Raw genomic sequence first — 22063 nt, 5'->3', positions numbered from 1 at the left:
TTTTATCGCTGTTTCCACTTTTTTTCTTCTTGAAAACGATCAGTATCTTGTCTGCTTCACCTCCATAGTTTTGAAACACTGTAAATTTAATTAGAGAACATGCGAGATAAAGTCACAGATGAGAGAAAACTGGGCCATTTTACTTACCATCATCATTATGTTGTCACTGTGTTTATTGCGATAATCATCGTTAGCAGATTCACTTATCTTTTCCCCGCTTCACGCAGATTAGCAACATTGACTGCTTGATCGCCAGCATCCTCGTCAGTGTTGATTGGTGTAAAATATAATTCATGTATGACAGATTTATTTCAAGTTGGCATCTGTAAAATCAGCAACTCTCTTTTCCAGATTGATACAGCCAACAACTGCAGTGCAACTTCGTAACAAAACAAACACTCCATCTTGTTCAAGTACTTCCCTCAATAGTGTAGGTCTCATTTATTGGTACATACAAACATCTATTTTCGATAGTGCTTATCCTTACCCTTAATGTTTTCGTTAAAAAATAAGTGAAATTTTGTGTGTGCGTATTCTCGGATTTCTATTGTTTTTGATCTGCCATTGAGGCTATCAGAAATTGAGTAAGAATCTTCCTTTATTGAAGAACAGTGAGTGATTCCACATGATGAACTTTCGCATAGCCAACCAATCCAACTCGCATTTGAGCTATTTAGCATCTTGAATGATCGCATAGTTGGATTGGCTACAGAAAATCAACGCAAATACTTAACTATAGTGGCCCAATTGCACATATTTCGGAATGATATGATCGCAGATGCATTTGGAGAACAAGCAGATGCTTACTTGGTTGTTAAATTTCACACTTGATGACTTGGCAAGGACTACAGGGACCCAACTACTTGTATAGAAGTAAATAGGATGTCTCCTCTTTCAAACATAGCATTCTATAGTCCAACTATTTATGATCTATTGTGCTTGTCTTCATCATACTCAGTTGCAGATGATCTAAAGTTTATTCCACTTCATTTTTGCTACTAGGCCGCAAGCAAGATATTAGCAACCACTCAGATTCCCGCCTAGAGCCAATTAGGATTCTTCAATTAACCGAGTATGCATGTTTTATTATGCGGCAGGACTCTGCAGTCATTTCAAACTGTATGACTATAACCATAATTGTTGCATTAAAAAATAGCATTTGTTTATCAGCATGAGACTATTATCATGATATGTTGTTCGTCACTCTCCAATTGGTTTTCCCAGACAAACACCGTACCGTCCCCCCTGTTTCTATAACCTCCTCTGTAGTTCCATTACAGAGCATCACATTAAACAAATGGCTGTGTGCCCTATGCCATCAATATGCCTATATTGATCTTGACAGCAACTCTGTGCCTTTGTGGCGGTGCCGTCACCTTGAGTCATGCCTGGAGATGGGCCAGGCTACTTGTAGCCAATTGCGTCACACTAACAGCACACAGTGTTTTCTTAATAGGATTGTCACCGTGCTCCAATAGGGTCTGTGGATACACTGTGCTTTCCCAAACTGCTTATTACTCTTAGAAAGTAGCTCCTAATGTCTTCACTTATCAGCAGTAAAGTGGAAGCCACAGCATGCGGAGCGAAACACGCTCATTAGTCTCCCTGTTTCTATACATTCCTTTCCACACCCCAACAACAACCGCAACTATATGATACAAAGAGAAAAATGACTCCCTTTGCATACATGGAAACATTTAATTGATCATTTTTTGTGGTCTGGGTCATGGGCAAATGTCACAAGTGGACGTAATAATCAAAGCGATTCATTTAAACCAGCAGCACGATAAATGTAGATTTTATGTCTTTTGATTTAGGTCTGTCTAATAATATTGAGGAGTAGAAAAGGGCATCATCTTGAGATTAAATCATAAATGTGCAGAGGAAACGTCTATTCTTATCACAACATTTCCCTTTGTGTTAGAAAATAACGCTATTCTTATAATATGGTGGGTGGGTGCAAGATAGGAGTGAACACAAGAGTCAGCTTTTCCATTTACTTTTGTCTTATTTTATTTATTTATAAGGCTAGTGAAATTCTGCTTAGGAATGCAATCTCTATCTATTGGCTTAACCCAAGCTGTAAATTTCTAATGCACACAAACACTCCATCAGGCATCCTGTGGCATTTTGTATGTGAGTGAAAGTTTCCATGCTTGTGTGGACTGTCACCAAAGTGCATGACTTATTCATTGTATGCATTCAAAAGGAGAAATGGCAAATAGGCAGGTTTTCAATTCTGGCTACATGTCGTCAATCAGAGTCAAGACCCAGAAATAACATTTTCTTAAGTCAATGCAATAATTATTGGTTATTTGTAAGGGATTGACGTTTTGGAAAAAAAAAATGTTAAAGTAAGGCTACGTTCACATTGCAGGTGAAATCCGATTTCTTTGCTCATGTGTGAAGATATTGATTTTTTTTTTCATCTAGTGTGAACAGTCACAGCTAACTTTCCACAAAATACCTAAAAATATGGCTGTTTTTGCACGAGTACTTTATGTATGTGTCAAAAAATATATGTATATACCCGCTCGAACAGTATTTACCTGGAATCTAAAAGTTTTTGTGGTATTAAATCTGGATTTTTCTCATTCCACTTTTATGTACGAGACCTGGTTAAATAGTTCTTAAAGCAGGTTAGAGATAAAGTCATAACGACACTTTTTTTGTTTTTAAAGGTAAGATGTTTCAAGATGTGTGGGTATGCACTAGTGGATGTGATGAGCTTCCCAATGCGATATGCTGCAAAATATAAATGGATAACGGAATCTACGTCCTCACAGTGGAACGAGGTAAGAGATGAAATTGTTAAACACTAAATTCAATTCATTTGGTGGCTCATGCCGCACCCTGTCTTGTTGTTTTATCTCATATTCAGGACTTTTTATATTGATTTATATAGCAGAGCAATAAAACTCCCCGCTCTCTAAATGACATGTCTTTATTCCCCTGAGACTCTCCACTACTATCGCTCGTACATTGTTGTATTGCTGACATTTGTAGCTACTGTGACAACTTCTTCACTGTACAGCAGACCATTGGGACTATTGCATTCCCTAAGGCCATAGGAACCTATTTTATCATTTATTTAACATGTGATGAAGCCATGTAGTCTTTGTTTCATGGGCCACTAATCCTCAAGTTTTTGGGTTTTTCTTTTTATGAGACCAGCTGTCACCCTTTCCTCCATAAACATCTCCATTTACAAACTTAGGATCATAAGTCTATATGTACTATCCCAATGCACCGTGTTCGCTTCGGTTTCTCAGTCTTTACCGTACCTATTTGGCAAAAAACAAATGCCTTGTTGGCCATTTTTGGCAGAAAATTGGTGTAATGGTCTTGATTTTTAGTGCAAGCTTGACCACTAGTCTTTTATGAATCTGATTAATTTAATCTCCGTGCAGCCAGGTGCACACTCTGTGGACTTGTGCGTTATATTTAATTCATAAATAGATGAACTGCATTGAACCCTCTAAAGCACAGCAGAGCAAGTTCACCGACCACATTATTGTTATCATCTCTTTAATATTGAAATATCAACCCTCTTCAACAGAAACACGAACAATCAGTGTTCAAGGCGATCTCCAATTGCCTAATCACTACACAACACTCTTATCTCCCCAGTGAGTTTACATAATCTACCTGTGCAGGCCCACTAGGAGATTTTCATACATTGCACGCTTTTATTTTCCAGAGCCCTTTTCCACCAAACTGACATTTGTGCTCGTTCTGAGCGAGTGCTTCTGTTAGGATTGGTCATTTCTTTTTCCACAAACCAAGCACTGGCTCCCGGGGCTTAAAACGGGTGCTTAGCAAGCACCAATTCCCTGTTGGACCAAGCAAGGGTCAGCAAAGCACCTAACTATATCAGAGGCAGGGTTATTGTACATTCTTGGGTGTCATTTGAACCAACAAAGCATGGACCACTACCAAATGGCACCAGAGCTTCACTACTAATTAGACAGTTATATCACCCATTGGTTAGTTGACATGTTAATCCTATCATAAGTGTTGATTGTTTTTTTGGGGTGTGTGATTACTACCTGGTTCTGTGGGTCTGTGGTTCTGTACTAAGCATTTCTAGATTGGTGATTTCTTTCACCCATTATAACACTGGTGTCAAAGTGGTGCCCCGGGGCCAAATCTGGCCCGCCGCATCATTTTGTGCGGCCCGAGAAAGTAAATAATGAGTGCCAACTTTCTGTTTTAGGATCAAATTAAAATGAGTATAGGTGTGTATTAAATTTCCTGATTTTCCCCCCTTTAAATCAATAATTATAATTTTTTAAATACTTTTTTTCAGTTTTTAGTTCAAAAATAATTTTGTAAAATCTAAAAATATATTTAAAAAAGCTAAAATAAATGTTGTTTTAGAAAAAAACTGAATATTCAGGGCCTTTAATCCAGTTGATTTAATTAATTTATTAAAAAATATATAAAATGGTACAGCCCACATGAAATCGAGTTGACGTTAAAGCGGCCCGCGAACCAACCTGAGTCTGACACCCTTGCATTATAATGTGGGGACTGGTTATGGTACATATCCATCAATTAGTATTTCAATGATTAGCTTTAGCAACACTTGCCTGCCAAATCAGGGGTAAAATGCAAGAAACAATACTTTTTTTTTGCTAAAAGGCATTTCCTGAAAGTATGCTGACTTGATGCATTTAAATGTTTTTAGAAACTGACATTTTAATTTTGTATTAGTCTATTGATATGCTTGGCCTCAAGGTATTTATTGTTTTCACTTTACCGCCACATTCTAACACATGCATTAAAACCATGCACACCCACATACACACACACCCAAACATCCTTAGGTGACAACGGGCTTTTAAATCTCTTTGATGTCCGGTGAACTAAGCTCTGCATTTTTAATCATCGTTTTATGTAGAGTAGTTTATGATTCTAAATGTTTATTTCTTATCCTCGAGCACAAAGTCCCATGGTTTGGGAACCTTGGACTAGTTTAAAAAATGCTGTCCATTTTGATGTAGGACTACAACATGAGATGGCCAAACTATCAGATAAACATAAATCGAAAAGACAGAGCCATTTTAAGACTACAGCCACTCGGACATGATGTGTAAAAGGATCCGAGATTTATATTTTCCTCTATCGAGTGACGGTTGGATTTATGTTGCGGAGAAGCATCAGTCACTGCACACATAATCAGTTTTGTCATTCGTTGACATGTCCTCTCTGACAGCATCACGACTCAAAAATGGAAGCTCTTCACTCCAGTACTTCATAAATACGGCGGAATGCGAGTATCTTTTGCTGGAGTGTTTGACTCCACCCGGCTGTATTAAAATCATCAATTTCATTATAAGCATTTCATTTGCACTGACTGAGAGGGAGAGATAGAGAAGGAGAGAATGAGAGATGGACAAGAGGGAAAATAAAGACAAATATAAATGGGATTTTTAAAATATATTTACAGAGAGCGAGGCAGGGATGGTATCGAAAAATATTGGATTTTTCAGCGAGCAGAGCAAATAGGTCAAGGCAACACTGGGGGAAACAATGACACAGTGGGACCAAATAAAAACATCTGACAAATAGCAATATATGTCACATCTGGATGGACAAAGACAGAGTACACACTATATACTGTGTAAGTGTAATTTTAATGTGTATTGCAAGCATGCAACCTGGAATTTTTTTGACCACTTTCCTCTTCCAAATGAAATAATAGCGCAATGTGATCAAAGGTTATTACAGTGATTCCTCTACTTAAGAATATATCAACATGTGAAATATTTAGGTCACAGTTTGCGTGGAGGTCCTGATTCGTTCGGGCCTTCGTTCGTCACGAAAGTTTTTTTTTTGTTTTTGTTTTACTGAGTGAGCATAACATAACTTTTAAATTAAGTTGTGTGGTTATGTGCCTGCGTACCAGTGACCTGACATGAGTTTGACTGCCTTTTTTGTGCATTTTTTTAAATTAGCCTGATATTTATATTCATATGAATTAGTAGTATATATTAGTATATGAAATAGTAGTGTATATATATTAGAATATCAAATAGTAGTATATATTAGTGTATTGAATCGTAGTATATATTAGTATATTAAATAGTAGTATATAGTAGTATATTAAATAGTAGTATATATTAATGTATTGAATAGTAGTATATATTAGTGTATCAAATAGTAGTATATATTAGTATATTAAATAGTAGTATATATTAGTATATTAAATAGTAGTATATATTAGTATATTAAATAGTAGTATTAAATAGTAATATATATGAGTAGTATTAAATAGCTGTATATATTAGTAGTATTAAATGGCTATATATATTAGTAGTATTAAATGGCTGTATATATTAGTAGTATTAAATGGCTGTATATATTAGTAGTATTAAATGGCTGTATATATTAGTAGTATTAAATGGCTGTATATATTAGTAGTATTTAATGGCTGTATATATTAGTAGTATTTAATGGCTGTATATATTAGTACTATTTAATGGCTGTATATGTTAGAAGTATTAAATGACTGTATATATTAGAAGTATTAAATGGCAGCATAAATTAGTAGTATTAAATGGCAGTATATATTAGTAGTATTGATTAGTAGTCTTGGTCCAATATGGCAGGTGGAAACTGCCCCCTACTACTTTGAGGTTATAATTCTGTATAATTGTATATTTTTAATATTTGTTATTACCGCCCTCTGAGTTTTTCTAAGTACCTTGTTCCTCTCAAATGAGTCCTAAGGGGCATGCCTTCATTTTCACCCCTCAGCACTTTCAAACACTGGTGGAGCCCTCCGACTCGTTATTAGCAAGTCTGTGCACTTCATTATTTGCAGACGCTGCTTCTCCACATGCCATCACTTCACTTTGATTACATTACAACAGGTGTTGCAACCAGGCTAAACACACTAAAACTTTCTTGATTCTTTTACATATTTCTTTTTGCCAGAATAACCTATAATTACCTTCAAGCGGTTAAGATAGCATCCAAGCTATAACAAAAAAAAATGGCTAGGAAATAAAGATCTTAACAGGGACAAAAAGGATTCGACTTTGAGCCAATATGATCCATTAAATGAAATGAGACCACGGTTCAGCGAGTATTAAAAAAAAAAAAACTCATTTTAGCCTTTATTAAATTCTCATATATTACAAAAGATGGAACATAATTGTTTTGTGGTTAATACAATTTCATTTCATGTCAAAGAGGTAGAAATAAAACATGGCCTATATAGCTGCTTTGCAGAGACCCCGCTGTTCGAACATGTCATTTTAACCTTCTAGTTTAATCAACAAATTCTGTGGCAAACTAATGAAGGAATGCCAAATAGACCCCACTTCATCCACCCCCTCCTCATGTCGTGTACACTTGCATTTCCGGGTGCTTGCTTCGAGGCAGAGTTACACACCTGGGAGAAGTCTTCTCCACCTAATAGGATTGATATGTCACCTGAGACTTGTAGCAATTTGCTGAGTAAATGCTTTGCCAGATTGTCTATTTGTTGCTTTACTCTCCCATTTTGCTTCCCTGAGGTGATGTCTCACATGGAGAGAAGTTGAATTTCAAATGAGTTTGTTTGCGTGATATACCTGCGCGAGAAAAACAAACATTCATTTTGGAGGATTTAATGAAATCTTGGATTTGAAAGATTGACTTTTTTGTACAAAGTACAATTATAACTACTTTTTAATACACTGTCCCTATTGCGAAAAAACACAAAACTGCATATGTGGTGTATTTATTCATTATTACTCATCTCATAGACCAGGGGTAGGGAACCTATGGCTCGGGAGCCACATGTGGCTCTTACGATGGGTGAATAGGGCTCTTGGCTAAAATATGGAAACCAGTGGTGAGAGTCCCGAATGCACCAATAGGAACGTCACGTCGGGACTGTGTCATTGATTTCATTGATACACATTGAACTCATTGATATTCATTGATTAGCAACAGCATAACAACATTGTCAAAGGAATTTAAAGACTTTTTGTACTTATAAAAGTGATAAAATGACTGCAAGATTTCATGTATTTTGACTTTTAAATTGTGAGCATGGCTCGTAAGGAATAATATTTGTAAATAGGGATTATTTGTGGCTCTCTCTTTCAAAAAAGTTCCCGACCCCTGTTATGGACAATGTGATATCACAAACCTTTGACCGTTTGTAGCTGTGTACGAGTCGGAATACTCATGGAGCAGACTTACAGGGGTTGTCAAAGGACAGTGGCATATGCTAATTTATATCGCTTACAGCAAAGAAAGTATGGGAGAGAGTTTGGATAATGTGAGAAGTCCAAAGGCACACCCGTTGTGGAAGAGTTGGATCCCCATGGTTTGAACATCGAGTTTGTTCCACCCTGGTGCCACCTCGTGAGCCCCGAGGTGGAGTCGTCCATTTTTTTTTCTTTCCCTTCAATGGCTGATGCTTTTTTCATGCCATCTGTGCCTGGATGCTGGACATGGCTGTAAAGCAGAGCACAGAGGAGACACGGCTCTGATACCGCTTTCAAAAAGGATTAAAAGCTTTCATTTTTGTGTGAGCAAACCTAGAGCTATAGCCCAAACAGATGTGACCCCAGCAGTGACAATTGAGCTGGTTGTGGATGTGTAGCAGGGAACTCGGTTTTAGGAAAAATCGCCCTGTTAACATCTGAGTTAACATTCAAATTTTGATAGTGTCTAATTCCAGCACCAACAGTTACTACTTTATTTTCAAATGTGGCAGACTTGGTCTTTGAAAATTGTTGCTGTAATCAGTACATACATTGATCATTGATTTACATCATGACAGGACGTCTGGTCGCCGGTCTTTTGGTCGCCGGTATTTTAGTCGCCGGTCTTTTGGTCGCCGGTCTTTTGGTCGGCGGTCTTTTGGTCGCCGGTCTTTTGGTCGCCGGTATTTTAGTCGCCGGTCTTTTGGTCGCCGGTCTTTTGGTCGCCGGTCTTTTGGTCGCCGGTCTTTTGGTCGCCGGTCTTTTGGTCGCCGGTCTTTTGGTCGCCGGTCTTTTGGTCGCCGGTCTTTTGGTCGCCGGTCTTTTGGTCGCCGGTCTTTTGGTCGCCGGTCTTTTGGTCGCCGGTCTTTTGGTCGCCGGTCTTTTGGTCGCCGGTCTTTTGGCCGCCGGTCTTTTGGCCGCCGGTCTTTTGGCCGCCGGTCTTTTGGCCGCCGGTCTTTTGGCCGCCGGTCTTTTGGTCGCCGGTCTTTTGGTCGCCGGTCTTTTGGTCGCCGGTCTTTTGGTCGCCGGTCTTTTGGTCGCCGGTCTTTTGGTCGCCGGTCTTTTGGTCGCCGGTCTTTTGGTCGCCGGTCTTTTGGTCGCCGGTCAAATGGTGACAGAGAGTACACTGTTGAAGCCAGCTCTCAAAATTATATTCATGGGAGTGAGTTTATTATTTAAGACAGAGAGTTTAATATCTAAGTACATTTGACCGGCGACCAAAAGACCCGCGACCAAAAGTCCGAGCACCGATTTACATGTTTTCTTCCCTGACTTTTAATACAAAGCAAACAAACCTTTTACAGGGAATGTCGTGATTAAATATGAGATATAGGTTTTTATCCGAATACATGTTATATAATACAAACAAAAATCACTCTTACAAAAGATTGAAACGCTCTCCTTTAGCAACATCGCCCACGGCTGTCATTTTTCTTAATCCAACAGTATAAGTAATTGTATGAGGCCTCAAGTTTCCTTTTCATCTTGTACTGAGACAAAATAGGACGACCGCCAGCTCCTTGTGTTTCTTGCATCCCGAGATCAGTTTGAGTCTCACTAATCTGAAAGAAATCAAAGATTAGCATTTTTGAGAGGTTCACATTTGCCTCAGAGACCGCTGACTCAGATGTTCCCCAAGCCCTGCAGAGACAAATCTGTCTGGCACATTTCATATTCCCCACTGTAAAGATAAAAAAAGAAAAAAAAAACATTTTAACCGAGTATGTACATTTGCGCTGACGAATGCCGAAATGGAATTGATGGGGAAACCACCTCAACGGGAATAGGGCCATGACCGATGAAACAATTGACTATGCAGTAAATTTCAAAGTCATGAAAATCCTCCTTTATGGCAGAGCGTTTCAACACGACTTAATCAACCAAAACAAATCCCTCTGCTCTTCTATTTCAGTAGCAAAATAAGATGAATCTATGTTGAAATGATGTGAAAAAATACAGCAGAACCTTTAAGACTGAAGTCTTCAAATTTTGCAAGATGTGGAATTCCCCACCGTCAGGGAAAAACATTATTTTTCAACCAATTACTATGCGTCGTGTCAACAAATACTGTCACAAGAACATGCAAGTGTCCCAATTCTTTACGTTTGTGATATCTTTATCTCCGAACTGTGAGGCGTACATGCTAACCAATGCCTTTCTTCAAGGGTGAGGAACCAATGGCTCGGAAGCCACATGTGGTTCGTTTGATGGGTGCTTATGGCTCTCCGCTAAACTGTGAGCTAAAATCTGGACACTAGGTCTAGAGTCGCTTTAATCTTCCAGTTTTTAATTAAACCTTTCTGCATGCATGCATCCCATTGATTACCATCAGGGTAACAATTTTGTCAAGATAATTCTGGGACTTTTTCTACTTTAATGGCAGTGAAATGGCTAAAAATTGACACGTTTTTATGTATTTTTACTTCTAGTAAATTCTGAGTATGGCTCTCAATGAATAACAATTGAAAATATGAATTGTTTATGACTCTCTCTGTCAAAAATGTTCCCGACCCCTACCTTACATGCTATTCAATGCCTTACATGCTAACATCCGCAAGCAAATATCCGTTTTTGATCTTCAGCATGTAATTTACTTTGCAAATTAAGATTTCAAATTTTAATAGCTCTATATTCAACCAGCTGCCACTGGCTCGATCGGTTAAAGTCAACCGTCCCTCTTGACCTTAATTGCTTTATGAAATGTTACATCTGATTTTCTGATATCGGATAATTAAGTATGATTCTTATGCCTTGCTCATGATGGTTTCGGCAATGACTGCTGAGTCAGATGGGGTGGCTATGGATGGCTAGTAGTCATCTTACAGTACAATCTCAGTGTATGTGCCGGTTTCTTGCCAGAGGCCCAACCTCATTAGCCGAATTACCAAGATCAAACAGAAAGCCTGAGCAGTGGAAGAAAGCGAATCCGCTGTCCTTTCTCCAAGAGGATGTGATTAAAGGCGGACATTTAGCAAAGTGGGGTCGGCAGAAAACATTGTGCAAGTGCTTTTGAGTTTGAAGGCTCTGTGCTGCAATACTGTGGCATTATTTTATTTTTTTAAAGAAACAAGTAATGCTTTGATGGCATCCACAATGCCCTGTCAAGCACAACAACAACACCCCAAAATAAAAAAAGCAGCATGGTTCATTGGGCTATGCTTCTACACCTCCTGCTGGGTGAGATATTTGGGTTGGGTGGTTCGTCATAAGTCAAGGAGGTGGAGGGGGTGACTTTAGCCTGCTGAGTCCTGAGATGGCAAATTGGTTGTTGGGATGTGGAACCCTACCTCGTTGTTGCCGACCAGAGCTGCGGAAGATGGAACAGCAGCAGGATGATTGAACTGGACTCACCTCTATTCGCACCACCGAGTAAAAATTTTTTAGGAGAGGCTTTGTAGGGTAAAAAGGCAGGCGAGGGAACACCAGCGTGATGCGATGCTACCTTGACATGTCATTTGAAGACTCCTGACAGTAAAAGTGTAAAAAGATATTAGGGGAGAATGACTTTTTTAAGCAAATGTATAGGAAAAAAATGAGATTCTGTTGCGTCTTTCCACCTATTAAGAATTCAATTACAGAATCAAGGACAGTACATCCTTATGGGTGATTGAAACCTCCACAAAACTGAATAAAAGGTACATAGTGTACATGTAACAAAAGTTAAAGTAGGGCAATTACTCGGTTATTTTGAAGGGATAATAGCCTCGTGATGAATAACATACATTTTCCTAAAAAATGTTACTCATAGTCCGGTGGAATCTAATTAAGTTTAACTTTAACCAACATTAAGTCTTTTGACTGAAGATATTTTAGTGGCACTTTTTCTGTAAAAACTACTATACATGCATTATGTGGTGACATTGAACAACCAGTCTAAGGTGATCGTTAGGAAGAAAGGGAACACTCCGGATTTGATTATTTTATGCCTGTTGTATGGTACCAACATCCGGAAGGCACATCACAAAGCTCTCGTGCTTGGAGGTGAAACAGACAATGTGATTAGGGAGTGAGGTATGCATTTTTATTGCAGATGGCCTGTATCTACGAAGCACACTAACAAGAAACGTGTCTTCCTTTATATTGGGTTTATTTCCTATTCATACAGCAACAGAGGTCCACATGGATGTCTTCCAACCAACAATTAGTAGAGGAAGAAAAACTGATGTAGATTGTTTTCTGACTGTGAGCTAACTTGGGTTTCTCGGGTTGAGTTATAGTTTTGTTGAAATGTCCTCAATGTATTTCCAGCATAGCATCAGCATTGATAAGGATCCTTTAGTTGAGCATTGTTCGGAGAGGGATTTTAACTCTGTAGTGTGATAAGGAAGATATCTGGAATAGGTTGAACAGCACACTGGACAACATCATCACTTTTGGCCTTGATAGTTTTGGATTAAGGCATCCTATAGCACTATAGACACTCATTTAACAAAGCTCTCTTTGCAATTGATGAGAAAATGGCGAGTAGATATGGTTTCTGGGCTAAATGACTACTCAAACAGACCCTCTCCCCGCCTCCAATGTGGCAGGTGAAACGATATCAGCTGTAGTCTCTGATGCATAAAAAGCATGAAATCAATTCATGTTTTCAAAGGGAGTAATTCAAGCTCATCAGACTAAAACAGAAATGAACGAACATCTTCACAGAAGTGCTCATTAAACAAAGCATTAAGGAAATTTCCTCAGTTCAAGATGGAGCTGAAGTTTATTGTGGTTTAGTCAAGTTTGGTACATTTCGAATGGAAATGTCATAATTCCGCTTCATGGCAATTTTGACAAGAAGTTTTCTATTTTCAGATGTTAAATATTTTGGACACTTCAGATGATGGTTGTTAAAACAATTAATAAAAAATGCGTTAAAGGAATAACATGTTAGTCAAAACAAATCGGATACAATTAGGCTGACTTAAAAAGCTCTTCAAGGAACCATAACCTTTCCTATAAAGCCTTATTGCGTCAGTTGAAATGTAGTTGTGGTGTGTCAAATTGTAAATACTGCACAGTGCTGGTTGCGACAGTAAATCCAGATGAATTTCACACATAACTAGGTCACGCATCAGAGCTGCAAACTAGACCACTGAGTCAGCATCTCCTAAAATTGCTTGAAACTTCCCAACCGATAATAGTGTGGCAAATCAATCTTGAGTTACGAGCCGGTGAAAAAAAAACATTTATTCAGTCTTTAGTCATCTCACATAATGTGACCTCTCATGGAAGATTCCTATTCCTTTCTCCAAACACACACACACATACACACACATATCTTGACAAATCCAGACCAAGATTACAGTATAAATGAAGTTTTTAACCCCACTGTGGTTATTCAAACACCTCTTTTGCATATTTCACAGAGCCATGCATAGTTATTCAAATACGGATACGAAGAAAATGCAAATGCGCCACCATGCTTCCGCACCTCGGGCGATGAAGTCTTGCTCTGTTTCAACAAAGCGGAACTGCTCGTGCTCCCTTGTGTGTGTGTGTGTGTGTGTGTGTGTGTGTGTGTGTGTTATTGCAACACCAGAACTATCACAATGATCCTAATACTATAATACACGACAGCATGGCAGCAATAGTGTTTGTTGGTTTGCCGATGACACATTAGTTTGACATCATGAAGAAAATAAATTGGGCTAGTTTACATAATATAGTAATGTACTACAGTCTAAATCAGGGGTGGGTAAACTTTGACCCGGGGGCCACATTGACTTTAAAAATTTGACAGATGGGCCAGGTCAACACAAGATACGATACATACAAAAAAGTGCATCCGTTAACAGTACATATGAAGCAAACAGGAAAAAAAGGACTAAAGTATTAACATACTCATCACTCATCATTAAAGTAAAAAGTATACAGTACAAAGTAAAGTAAAAAGGAATGTCTTAAGAAATATTAAAATGTAATTTTTAAAAAAAATAGAAAGGCTGTAAAACACGAAAAATAAACGAGAGTGGACAGAGATTCTGCCACTGGCTTTCGCGTGGCGGCGCCATCTTGGGGGAAAAAATAACTTTGTACAACGTCGGCGGGCCGGATTAAAAAGCCGAGCCGGCTTGATGTGGCACGGGGGCCGTAGTTTGCCCATGTCTGGTCTAAATTATGTTTTATAACTTTTGTGGGGAAAAAAAAGTTAAACACATAAATTCGCTTTACCGTTTATGTTTTGCCGATGTCCAAGCCTCGAGTTTCTAATCTATTCGGACGTCTGGTGGACAAAAAGCTTAATGGCAATGGTAGAGATAGTTTACTCCATACTTTTAGTTTCAGGAATTGCATTGTACCATTTAAAGATCGAACATGGAGTATAACTGAACATTCTTCATATTTCCTATTGGGCTATATTGTTGCATCTTTAAGCTTAGAAATGATGTGCGGTGTATGCTGTTGGCACAAAGCTCCAGTTTTGACTCACTCGTCTACAAAACATCCTCTCAGACTGACTGTTCTGATTACGATTATATCTATAAACAACAGTTTGGCAGCCGTTTAATTCCCCCAGGCAATCACTCAAAAGATTTTTGGAGTGTGAAAATGAAGATTGTTGCTTTGTAGTAGTGACTCTTCTATTGTCATACAGTACATCATTTTGTGACATGGGTCCCAGCTTATGCCATTTGAACCTTGACTCACAACTTTTGTCGGATTATTGCGAGAAAGAAAAAATCTCTGACCACCGTTCAGTTCCTGTTGTTAATATGGAAGTCATGTTAAAATATTTAAGGAAATTTAACCAGATTTTCTTTTATAACACTAGCTCCTCAAAAGTGGCCCATTTTATTTGTTTGTTTTGGGGCTTTATTCAATATAGTCCTCCTCGTTTGAATACATATATTTGATGTCTATTGCCATCGATGGCAGCAAATGAGTTAAATATTTGTGACTATCAAAGGTGACAAGATGAAGCGGTTCCGATTTACAGTCTTTGATGCCACAATTCAGCAATATGCAAATATGGTTTCCTGAGCATGCTGAAATGTATGCATGGTCCAATGACTGTGGAAAACAAGATTAATGGTATCCCTCCTGGAACATTTTCATTCCGGCTAAGATTGTATCTTGTCATGAATTATTATTTTCTTTAACTTGCATTTCTAGGTTACATACCAATGAGATACAATACAAACCATCATAGAAAAATATCTTAGTTTTGTCTTCAACAAAGTAGTCTATGTCAGAATTCATTAACGCACTGTAGATTCATTAATGAGAAGAATGAGCCCAGTTGTGAAATACTTTATTGATCAATGTGGCAAGAAACATTACAAGATTTCATCAACGATGCAACAAATATGTTCCAAAGTTGCCATCTTTCAATAAAAAAACAAAGATTTTCCTGCCTCAACAGATTTCATTCTCTTTTCAAATGAATGGCATTGCTTTATTAAATGCTTAAAGTTAATCAATACCATAAAAGGAAAAGCTTCTGAGGAGGAAAAGAGGATTGGATCCATGGCAGCAAATGAGTTAAATGACTACCCTATGAAGGGTTGACTTCACACTTGATTAGTTGGCGTGCACTATAGGCACCCCCTTTTGAACTGTATTTTTTAATATATACCATAGGACGGTAAAGGAAGCATATTTTTCATAATAATGCACTCAGCCATAAAGCAATCTGCCTTTTGCCATCATCAGCATTCAGTAGCGTATCTAGTCGACACGTGTGTTACTTTCTGTATTAAAGCTCAGGTAGAGTAGAGCAATTGCTGTCCTTTCAGACTTAATCCCGTTGATCCGGGAAAGGAAAGTTGATGGGATGTCAGGGGGATGAACAGAGGTATGACAGGTGAAAGAGAAAAGCAGGAGGCCGGGACCGAATGAGCTGCTCTGCCAATCAAAGTTAGTTGGAGAAAAGCTCAATCTCTGCATTTTATTGAATGGCCCAGTGTCCCAATTTAGAGGACGAGCATACGAATCGCACCTGGCATTTGTCTGGTCGCATGACGAGACTTCAACAATAAAAGAAAATGGAAAGGGAACATTTGTCCCTGCCTTTCATCTTTCCAGGTTATTGTGCTTTGGTTCAAATTCAAGAAAACAGAAGGAAATATTCAGCACTTCAAAGACCAAAGTTAAGTTCTGATCGTAATTGTCCTTTTTATAAGAAAAACCTTTGGATAGCATTCAACAATAAGATAATTTGGTTCATTTTAAATATGTGCTGTTTCCACCTATCCATAAAACGGCCTATCCTTACAATGGGCTATTGGGCTGGCTATTGGGGAAACTCCAACTTACCTCTGATCCTAATGTACATAATGTAAGCATGAATGGATCAAAAAGCTGTCAAGAAATATGACATTAAGCATGATTTAAATGACTAATATGAAGCATGCTGTATAGATCGTGTCTTGTTCGGTATTGCCTTCATTGTATGTTGACTTATTGAGTCGAGTAATAGGAGCTACTGACATTATTTAGAAACCTTGCTCTAATATGTGTTAGCATAATACAACAATTTCACTGAGATTTTTGTTTAATACCCAACATATGGGTTCTTTATGACTGTATGATGTCCCTCGCCATTTGACAATGTGCTAAAAACGTTGGTGCTAATCCATCATCTACCCATCCTCCTGGGCCTCTCCAGTAGAATGAAGCTCACTTATAGATAATGAACAGAGGCCACGGTTAGCTGGTTCAGCCTGGCCCCACTCTGTCACCTTTCCCCTTAAGTTGCAAAAGTCACTCCCCATGGGCACCGCGGCGCTCCAGTGGTTGTGTCTTTAAAACTTATGCCCTTTTGCCAAAATGTGGGTGGATGGTGTGAGATAGCGCTGCACATACAAATGGCAGTACAGTGGGACCTACAAGGTGAACATTGTTTTGATTCATCCGTGTATATGAACTTATTTCCTGTCAAACAAAAGGAAAACTTTATTCGTTTGTTCTTGGCAGCATAGTATTGGTTTTGAGTAACAATTGTGTGATCGCAGTCGAGAAGTTTTGGGTAAAAAGGTAAGACTGAGTTGAAACCTGTTAAAACAAATTGCTGAATTTGTGATGTAATATTTGACTCATATTTTGGAATTTATCTCCACCATATGGGTACGAAAGCCTTGTAATATGTATTAGGATTTTGCATCATAGAACTATCCACTATAATTTTCAATTAATATCCAACATATGGGTCCTTTACGACTGTATGATGTCTCATGGCGTACAACAATGTGCTAAAAACGCTTGTGGGGAACCATCACAAGATCAACCTACTGGGTTTTATTACTTTATGTCTGAGAATCAACTTTCAATTGGCTAAAGTTTACAATGAGCATTGTCATTCTCTTGGTAAAAATGTACACACAACCTTGTGTATTGTGGAGAAAAAAATAGTTGAAGGGAAACAAGTAATCACAAGCTAGTGACTAAAACAGTTTCTTTTGTAACCACATTATTGCTATTTAGGTACAGCAGTTCACTAACCATTAATCCTAATATCAATCGTCTTTTTCCCTCTAATAGGTGTGATCAGTAGCTAGTAAAGATTGTATATGTTGATGCTATTTTCTAGTGTCATTTATGTCAATTTTTGCGACTTAAGGCTAGCCAGGAAAACTTTACAGTTTCTACAGATTTTTATGTTTTTTTGCAGTGGGTGCGAGTAATTTTAATTTACACGATCAATGTGTATTCCCCATGAAATCAGTGTATTTAGTTTTAATTGGAGCATCAAGGGAGCTCTGTCAGAGACTATTTAGCATGGTTCAACCAATCAATAAATAAGAACATTTCCACCTGAATGGGCAGAACATGGATTGAAAACTGGGAACCCAAAGACAACTCACGATATTTTATTATCATCAAAAGATACTCAAGGTTTGTAATTGTGTTTAGGTCAGCAGCCAAGGCTCCAAATGCCCTTAAGGGATGCTTTTTGCTGCTATCTTGAGAGTTGTTTATGTGCCATTTGATTGGCAGGCAAACTGTCAAGGGAATACTCCCCCCTCTTGTTTAAAACTAGACTGGAGACTTTAAACTTGAATGTATTTCTTTAGGAGCATTTCACTGTTTGCCCTTGATCTAAATACACCACAAGAGCACGCATGCATGCTGGCAACATTTAGCCTATTAATATGTTATGCACGTTACCTTGTTGCACATTAGTCATATCATATTAAAACTTATTTGTCATGGGGCCAGGAATAATAAATTACACCATTTGAATAGTGTACGGCTACTCGAGACACGTCAAAATTTCAATTTCTGCTAGTGGGAGGACAAATCGCCTGAGAGGTTGGATTAGGTTGTGAGTCATGACTGGTGTAGAAAAAATACTAAAATACAACAAAAAAATCCCACAAAAAATCGGTTGGTGCTGTACTTCTGTGTATAATATTCAGATTGGGAAAAATGCAAATCTTTTGTATAGTTTTGACTGCAGTGTTACTCTTCTTTGAGTGACAGCAAGTGATGAATATTCTTTTTATTTATCTATTTTAATTTTGTGCAAGGGAAGCAACATTGACCAATAAGATGTAAGACAAGAAATGGCTTGGATTGGATTGGGATCAGTGACAGGCTTGATGAATATAATCATTTAGAAGATTGTTTCTGAATGAAAGAAAGCTTTGCAGGCAGTTTTATTCCATCAGTTTCCACCCCCACCTCATCATCCATAGGAATTCCTGACTTGCGTCTTAGACGTTGGCCTCACTAGAGGTGGAATCACAGTCACTTTTTCCATTGCCAAGAGAGAATTGATCCACAAGGTGACATCCAGTGAAAAAACTGTCAATAAAAGGTCAGGCGCTTTCCAGTGCAGCTCATACGTAGCTTGCGCTAATCCTTCTGTGCCACCATGCTGCGTCAATCAATCTCATATGAGAAGGTTGTAAACACCCAAATGATTCCTCCACCCCCACAGCAGCTTTGCTATTTTGCAAAACAGCACCCACAAAGTGTTGTTTGTTGACATTTGAATAGGTATACATAATAACAAATGAAAACATTAAAAAATACAGTCGTATGGTGCTAGGTAATGAAGGGATTAGGACGGGATGACCTCCAAAAACATTCATCGGAGAAAGAACATTTGGAAATTAATCCTAAAAAAACAATAGATGAAATAAATTCACTGTCCCAGTAATGACATAAATAGTGGTAAACACCAACGTCATGATGTATGTTACCAAAAAAATGATCTTGGAAGAAATGATAAACCTAAATCAAAGATTCAAGTAAGTACATCTGGTCAACAAAATTGTCTGGAGGCATCTGATTGGTAAAGAAATGAAACAAGGCTCAAGTAAATGGAGAAAACCTAAGCAGACTACTGCAAAACTGTCACATTACTGGAAAAATTAGGCTAAGTAAAATGAATTACAAGTGGAACTGTATCACATAAACAAATTATATGGAGTATATGGTGATTAAATCCAATGTGCTATTTTTAGCACCTACATCTAAGGTATTTTCCAGAATGCTAACTTCCAGAGCATATACAAATAGTACCTCTATAAATACACCAATGTATTGAATGATTTGTTATGCGGTATATCCCCGCAAACCATTTCCTTTGAAGGTGATGCCTTATAGGACTCTGGCCCAATTTTAATCTTTCATGTATTTTCTAGCCTGCTTGTACAAATTAGGCTTGTTGTGGCTGAGCTGGAACAAGAATATTTTCCAATTGGTCAAATGCAGAAAAATCTTGTATTTTTGAAATTAAAAACATTTAGAAAATGAAAACCTGGCTCATGCTAATCGAATAAGACACTTTGATGTGGCAGGGGAAAAAAAACGTCGTTAAGAAACATTCATTTCTTTGTCACGTTTTGTTGCCAATGGCAGCTAGCAAATAAAAAGCCACATAAGGACGAAGACAGGTAATGCACACATGCTGCCAGAGAGGGAAAAACTTCACAAGATGCATTTTTTTTTCGTTCTTAGTATTTAACTTTGATCTGCTTTATTTGATTTGCACTACAGAAAGAATAGTTTTCTTTTTTTTAAATCAGTCATTCAGTCATTCCTTTTCTAGCATCAAACGTGGACTGTTTTGTACAACATATTGCAAGTTCGACAAGTTCTGTGCTCTTAATTCTTATGAAATGTTCTTCTTCTATTCATAGAATGCAATCAAATTGTGGAAGGCTTTCTAATATAGACAAACATTGTATTGTTGCGTAAAGAATCAATATTGTATGGTATCGTCATTAAATAGGTGAGTTACATCCCTATTATATTCTTTAACTGAAAATGATATTATCTTAGGGTGTTAGTAGCCTAGTATGACGTAGTTCTTTTCCAGTAAAAAAGTAATATAGCAACACTATTGTTGTAGTAGTACATTATTTTCATTATTGTCTGTTAGAAAGTGTTTTGATGTAGTAATGTTTAAAGAACACACTGAAATTTTCTCAAGTCAGCAGCAGCATTGAAAATTACCACATAATCGCAGTCAAGCATTCCAAATTCCCAAAGTTTGCATCTCCTTATGTGTCAGCAACACTAATATTTCGGTGATTAAGTGGAGGAATCCCTCTGGTTCTGAGTTTGTCTAAGTAAGATTTTGGCCAATAATGTCTTCCGCTTGAGTGGGTCAGCTATGACTACAGTACTTATTGTTTCTTGGGACATTTCATAGTTGTTTTATTACTTTGTTTTGGTGTTTCGTCTCACAATTTAAAGGTCAGTGAGTCCTTGCTGTGATTAAACAACAGGAAGTCAATAACGCATGCAGTCATGCTCGTATTTGTCATTGATGCCAGCACCATCACCAGTTTCTAGTCTAGTATAGGTCAGCGAGAGGGACCATTTGTGGCTTTATTGTCTTTCCTCTTATTTCCTTTGAAAGCCCGAGGAGCTTCGGTGCTCTTTTTATACGGCTCACCTATTAAGATTACTTTGACACGAGTTGCCCTGTGAGCGGCTTTCGATGCAGTGCAAATAATTTTTCTTTCGACGCAAACGTCACCCTGCTGATTGGTGAAGTGCTCGTTTAATTGGTTTAAACTTTGCTCCCCTTGCTCGGGGATCAGCATACTTAATTTCGGCGAAAGGTCAGTATCAATATAAATCTGATGGTTCGCTTGGGGAGAGGGGGTACAGTTGGTGGAAATAAAAATGGCCACTGGGAGGGAGGACTTGTGTTGACCTTGCTAACATTGGAGCAACTGAGATTAGATATTGAAGACTGCTCTGTTGTCAGCTGTTTATTGCTTGTGATCTCTCCAAGATGAGGTCAGATTTTCACATTATTGTGAAGCAACTGCTTAACCGCGAATGATTGCAGTATATTCAATGAAATCAATGAACTGGTACAATGGAAAACCCTTCAACTCTTTAAGTCTGTTTTCACACATTTAGAGTGCGTGTACTAGGTCTGTTTCAGTTTTTATTTGTTCAATACTCTGACAACAGACTGATAGTTTGGTATAGGCGATCGATCGGTATAATAATCGATTATTTGGTCATACTCAAGGGCACAAACAAATCAACTTTATCAGGGTATATATATCATTTGCAATTTGGTTTACCCTGTTGCTAAAACTCCATGGTTACAGTGATTGCTTTTGGGGGATTTCACCATTATACTTTACGACAGTTTTCGGAAGTTTTTATATGACATAAATCATCGTCTGATTTTATTTTTTTTTTAGTTCGAATTGAGGGCACAGCATCTTCAGCATAGAAACCTATTTTCCTTTCTCTCCAGCCACTCAGAGTGGTCTTCCCAGGCCAGGCGTGGGTTCACAGTGACCACACTTAACCAAGAAATGAATTCTGTACAAGGTTAAAGCAAGATACAATAGGCTGGTCTGCAAGCAGTCAGAAGTGAAGAGGCACTAGAGAAAAGTGAAAAAAAACTCCAAAAGATTGTCGAGCATAGCATGTGGATTGAGCAGAGAGAT

At 38.1% G+C, this 22063-nt stretch overlaps 2 protein-coding genes across 2 annotated transcripts in view; both read left to right on the top strand.

Moving 5' to 3' along the window:
• ubl7b (ubiquitin-like 7b (bone marrow stromal cell-derived)) overlaps positions 1 to 22063 on the top strand; it is a 259966-nt gene that overhangs the window by 47428 nt on the left and 190475 nt on the right. The gene's annotated exons all lie outside the window — the stretch shown is intronic.
• Positions 2691 to 22063, top strand: part of insyn1 (inhibitory synaptic factor 1) — a 93426-nt gene continuing 74053 nt past the window's right edge. The window contains exon 1 of the mRNA XM_077713873.1: positions 2691 to 2795. The gene's annotated coding sequence lies outside the window, so the exon portion shown is untranslated. The remainder of the gene's footprint in view (positions 2796 to 22063) is intronic.

Source organism: Stigmatopora nigra, chromosome 3, assembly GCF_051989575.1.
Source record: "Stigmatopora nigra isolate UIUO_SnigA chromosome 3, RoL_Snig_1.1, whole genome shotgun sequence".
Taxonomy (NCBI): domain Eukaryota; kingdom Metazoa; phylum Chordata; class Actinopteri; order Syngnathiformes; family Syngnathidae; genus Stigmatopora; species Stigmatopora nigra.
This window is presented reverse-complemented; position numbering and strand designations above follow the sequence as displayed.